Below are 6219 nucleotides of genomic sequence, written 5' to 3' on the forward strand. Positions count from 1 at the left end.
CTCCCCCCAGGGCAGCCCAGCCTGGAGCCCAGGTCCCCAGGGAAAGGACCCCCCCTTACCTGCCTCGCACCCCCAGCCAGACAGAGGAGCAGGGGGACCCAGCCCTCCTGTGCCGGCCCCGGGCTGCTCTCTGCACCTCATCCCGGCTCCGGCCACCTGCCTGGACTGGGTCCTGCCTCCTCCCCCTCCAAACTCTGCAGCCCTGAGTGCGAGGAGCGCCCAGCCCCGGCTCCGGCCCAGCGCAGCAACAATGGAAATGCCAAGTCGCCTGAGTTCACTGAGGCATGGAGAGTCCCCTCTTAAAAGGGCAATGCGCTCCCACCGGCCTGGGACTGAACCGACCCACTGGGGATAGCCCGGCCTGGCAGTGGGTCTGGACTATGCCCTGCGGGCTGTTCCCCAGGGTTCTGCCCAGGCCAGTTTTCAACAGAGAAAGCCAAGGGGCTTCCAGCCTTTGTCCGGGGAGTGGGGTGGAGAGGATAGCCTCTTCCCTGCCATGCCCTGGTGCAAGGGACTGGGGTACAGTCAGCTGGTTATGCCCCCACTCCACCACCCCCCATGCACAGGAGATGGGGCTGAGGACCTGCTGGAGGCATTCAGTGCCATCTCCTAGTGACCAGGGGCTGCCGTGTCTAGGCGGCAGGGTCCACAGGTGGGTGTCACCTGTACTGGAGAAGCAGGTGACACCCACCTCCTGCCAAACCGCACTGATGGGATGGACCGGCTCATCGCCACCTGTAGTCAACATTGTCTAATGCTTTCTGTGATAAGACCATTTTCCATTGCTTGTAACTTTACCAAACTTAGGCTGCTTTGGCTGAAATTTCCCAAGCTTAGCATCTGCTTTAGGCTGAATTTTTCTGGAAATTTTCAGCAAAAACAGTTCAGTTATTTCTGAGAATGAGGTTATGGGAAAATACATCACCCATGTTACAAATTTCTTACAATTGCTTCAGTGAGAAGCTCTAGTGCCCCCGTGCTTTGGTGCAGGGTCTTGTCATTTGGTCTTTGTGTCGGGGAGGGGCCTTTTGCCATCCTCATGAAAGTGGGCCCAAATCTGCCCATTATAAACCTCGGACAATATGCACAAGGCTCATCAGAGGCTGGTAGCTACATTCTCCAAACGTTCCCCCTGCACTGAGTCTGCTCCACCCCCCATGCCCCAGCTCCTACAGGGCAACTGGCCTGAGCATGCTCCAGCCCTGGGCTGCTAGGTCAGAATAGGACTTTCTCTGCAATTGCTCCTTCCAAACCCCAGAGCCACAGCATAGCACAACCGAGGGCAGAGAGATTGTCTGTCCCATGCGCTCTGTGCCCTTCCCCCACCCACACTAGCCTCAGGCAGCCTGGAGGAGACATAGAGCCCTGTTGTGAAACAGGAGACAATATTCACCTGCAGAACCTGGCATGGACCCCAGGATTCCTGAGTCTCAGGCTTGGTCTACACTAGAGATTACTTTGGTATAATTTATGGTGCTCAGCACTGTGAATAATCCACCTCCAGCATGACATAAATTACACCAACCTAAGTGCCAGTGTGGATGTGCTACGTCAGTGGGAGAGCTGCTCCTGCCGCTCCTGGAGGTGGATTTATTATGCCAATGAGAGAGCTCTCTTCTGTTGGCATAGAGCGTCTTCTCCAGACACCCTGCAGCTGCACCACTGTAGCACTTCTAGCGTAGACGAGCTCTAAGGTTTCCTGTCAGCAAACACCTGTGAAACCCACTGGCAAACTATGCATCTCATCCTCCTCTGCTAGTGTGTCCTCATAGAGAATGATAACCTACTACTGCTACCAGTTACCTCCCTTAGCTCTGTGCTCTCGATTGAAAAGTTCCAGCCCTGATGGCAACTCGTGTGTGGGACAGTGTGATGCCACAGGATGGAATTTCTATTTTTTCAGTTGTCTTTTTAAGAAACCTAGGAAACTGCATTAAAAAAAACCTATGTTACAAGACCAGTAAGGCTGCAAAGGCATGCATTAGGAAATGCCTGAATGAGCTCTGCCCATGCAAATTAATTTGGCCTCCTTGTATGTATGCATTATGATTAAGTTGGCAGAATTTGATTTTTATTTTTCTAATAATTTTGACGTGTAATAGCAATGTTTATCTTTAAGCATCCCCCCTTCCAGTTTTTAATCAATGTAAATGTTCACACTTGCTCAAAGTTATGGGTTAATTTTTTTTTCCAGTTTAAATTTTGACAGTTGTGGGGAAGTCAGACAATAATTGTTTAATGAGAGCAGACATTGCGATTCAAAAAGTTAAAGCTTTATACCTATTAAAACACAAATGATCAACATCACATGTCAAAATATACAAGGTAAATATCCTAAAATCAACCAGCAGTTTTCGTAATTTGCCTAGTGTCATGGAGTCCTCAGGCGATGCTCTGGAACTGATCCCCACAAAGCCAGTCAGGACTTTGGGGAGCCTCCTCTCCCTTGGAGCAGACTTGTTCAGGGCAAGAAGCTCACATGGCTTCACCTCCTGGGTCTCTCCTTGGAACATTCAGCATCCTCTGCCCCTCCGTGCGCTTTCCAAAGTGAGTCCATCCAGTGGGGTCCTGGGAAAGCCACAGGGTCCTGCACCCCCACTTTGCAGTCAGACGTGACTCTCAGCCAGCCAGTAAAACAGAGGTTTATTCGATGACAGGAACACGGTCTAAAACAGAGCTTGTAGATACAGCGAACCAGACCCCTCAGCCGGGTCCATTCTGGGGGGCAGTGAGCCAGACCCCCCCCGTCTGCACTCCACTCCTCAACCCCAGCCAGCTCCAGAGTAACAACCCCCTCCAGCCCCTCCTCTCTGCTCAGCTCCTTTCCTGGGCCAGGAGGTCACCTGACCCCTTGTCGCCAACACCTTCAGTTGGCACCTTTGCAGGGGAGGGGCCCAGGCCATCAGTTGCTAGGAGACAGAGTGCCAGGCATTTAGGCCTTTGCTCTGCCAGATACTTAAAAACTGCCTAGGGGACACTGAGGCACCAACACAGTATTCAGAGAAAACATTAAGAACATTCCCAGTTCGTCACACCTAGTTATAAATTCCAATGATTGCTGAAGGCAAGAGTTGTCATTGGTTTGTGTGTGTATTATGACATAGATGTTTACCAATATTTACCCATTTAAAAAAATGTATTCCTTCCAAGCCTAATTATGAGACAGTCTGTAACTAATCAATCACATAGTAGTTTTTGCACAACAGCCGAGCCAGCCCTGTGTGTATTTCAATGTCAGTACATGCTTCCCAGCTGCCCCTCCCTCACAGGCGGTTCCTTCTGGTAAGAAACACAAACACACTCATGTTTTGCAAGTGTTGGTGCTGACGAGGTGAGGGTGGAGTCTGGCTCAATGGCTTAAGGGCTTTTGGGAAGCCACTCCAAGGGCAGGGGCAGAGGCGTCACACCCCTCCCCCACGCCCAGTGGGTGAAGAATGGCTTATGTGGCTGGGTGAAAGCATGTTCCCAGAACTGGTGCTCATATGGGGCGGGGGGGGATCCTGCCAGGCACTGCCCCAGCACCTGCTGATCTTGGAGGGCTCAGTGCTTGGCAGAGTGGGGGCACATTTCAGGGTGCCCAAACCCAGCCAAGCAGCTTGGGCTGGCAGGCTGGGAGCCGGCTTCTGTTCTTGAAGGTTTGAGAAATCCAGGTGCATCCCATCTTACTGCAGGTCTCTCTGTTATAGTAACAGGGAGACTGAAGTCTCCTTTGGCCCCCAGGAGAGTGGGGTCGCTCCAGGCCCAAGGCAGGGTCCATTGGTAGGAAGTGTGAGAAAACAGCAGGGTAGCTGGAGAAAAACTGCAGCATGTAGACCTGAGACTGGGCCCATTGGTGTGTGCTAGTGTGCAGAGAGGGGCTAGCCCCACCAGTGGGCCCTGGGGAGCCGCTGGGGGTGGGGCTGGGGGCTGGGCCCCCAGTGGGCGCTGGGGAGCCGCCAGGGGGCGGTGCTGGGGGCTAGGCCCCCAGTGGGCGCTGGGGAGCCGCCGGGGGGTGGTGCTGGGGGCTGGGCCCCACCAGTGGGTGCTGGGGAGCTGCCAGTGGCTGGTGTTGGGGGCTGGGCCCCCAGATGCTGCTGGGGAGCCGCCAGGGGGCGGTGCTGGGGGTTGGGCCAGTGAGCAGAGTTGGAGGTTTACAATTGATGGCAGGCAAATTAAATTTACACACACAAAACACCATTTTAAGGGGTGCCTGTGCCCTGGTTCCTGCCTTGCTCCCTGCGAGGCATCTCCTCAGCACCGCTGGACACCATGCGCATCACCCCTGCCCTCTGCTCCCTCCTCTGGCCTCCCAGAGACCAGAGCCGAGTTCAAGGTCCCTGCGTCAAGGCGCCTCCTGGCCTGGTCCAAGGGTATCTAGAAGATTGAGACTTTCAGGGAGTGGGGTGGAGTCTCACACATCAGCCTAATGCTGGGTATTTACACCGTCCTGTGCAGCACCTGGTGTTGCCCCATCAAAGAGAGACACTGACGGACCTCAGGTCTGACCCAGTCTGACTGTTCCTAAACACAGAACCCCTGCCCTGTGGGGAGGGAGAGAGAGAAAATGAACTACATGGGACACGTTAGTCAGTTGCAGTGTTGTAGCAGTGCTGGTCCCAGCAGACGAGATGGGTGAGGTAATAGCTTTCACTGGACCTATGTCTGGGCTGTGGAAGGTACCAGCCTTCGAGCTATGGAGCGTAGGAAGAGCTCTGTGTAGTTCAGATGTTGGTCCAATACTAGATATTACCCCACCACCCTGTCTCCCTCTGATCTTAGTGTCACGGACTCACAGATCATGCCTGCTCGTGGCCCTGTGCGGTCCGTGGGGGGGTGCCCCTTTCAGTGTGACAGCCCTTCTCGGGGGGCCACTCTCTCTCGGGGTCAGGCCCCTCTACCTCCTGGAGCCACACATCTCAGCCTTAGCACACCTGTTTCTAGCTGTGGGCCCCTCAGGGAGTCCACACACTCTGGGCCTCCCGGGCCTCCACCCCCAAAGGGGTTGACGCGCCCCCGCCCTGTTCTCTAGCCTGGAGTGACTCTCAGCCGTTGTAACACATGAAGGTTTATTGAGCGTCTGAATCCAGCACAGGAAACTCTCAGGGCCTCAAGCCTGGCCTCGCTCAGCACAGCACATCCCAGTCCCCCCTGCATCCAGGGGGGCTCTGCCTGCTCCCCCTCTCCAGCCCCAGCCCCCCTGCTTCCCAGCTGGGCCTCCGATATCCCCGGCCCCAACCCTGCCTCTGTCCATTGTCTTCTCTCCAGGTAAACAGGGTTGTAAACAGGGTGGCTGGGTCTCCTCTCCTCTGGCCCCTCTGGCTGGAACTGGCTGGTCAGGTCACGAGGGTCCTCTGTTCACAGCCCATTGTCCTCCCACTGGCCAGAACTGGCTGTGACTCCTGAGCCGGGTCTCCGGGTCACCAGGTCACCAGTCGCTGGGGTCTCCATCCAGGGCTGGCTTTACGCCTATTCCACCAATTCCCCTGAATTGGGCCCCGCGCCTAAGAGGGCCCTGCGCCCAGTGAGAATCCCTTCCCTGGCTAGAGGCGCCTTTTTAATTTTTACTCACTTGGCGGCACTTTGGGTCTTCGGTGACCCTTCGGCGGTGGGTCCTTCGCTCATTCTGGGTCTTTGGCAGCACTTTGGTGGCGGGTCCTTCAGTGCCACCGAAGACCTGGAGTGAGTGAAGGACCCCCGCCGAAGTGCCGCCAAAGACTCAGAGCACCGCCCGGTGAGTACAAGCCCCACGTGGTTTTTTTTTTAACGTGTGGGGTTTTTTTGTTTTTTTTTTAAGTCATCCCTGCCGTGGCCCTGTCAAAACTGTTCGAATTGGGCCCAGCACTTCCTAAAGCCGGCCCTGTCTCCATCCTCGAGGCCATCGGCCGGGGTCCCAAGTTCCCTCTCCCGACCTCTGTAACAACAAACTCCCTCTCCCCTCACCTTGTTAAACCAGCAACACCCGGGGACACTGAGTCCCCCTCCCTCTGCGTGCAACCCACTGGAAAACACAGAAAAACCAAGAGACCCCCCACTTTGTCACAGTTAGTCATGGCACTCGGTGTGCTGATGGTTTTTGTTGCCCTTCTCTGCCCCTTTCCCAGTGCTAACACATCTTTCTGAGATGGGGCGACCAGCCCTGCAGGCAGTGTTCAGGTGTGTGAGGGTGAGCGGGGTACCAGGGATTTACATAATGCCATTATGGTATTTACTGTCTCACTGTCTATCCCCTTCCCCGGCAGG

Source organism: Gopherus evgoodei, chromosome 24 (assembly GCF_007399415.2).
Source record: "Gopherus evgoodei ecotype Sinaloan lineage chromosome 24, rGopEvg1_v1.p, whole genome shotgun sequence".
NCBI classification, from domain to species: domain Eukaryota; kingdom Metazoa; phylum Chordata; order Testudines; family Testudinidae; genus Gopherus; species Gopherus evgoodei.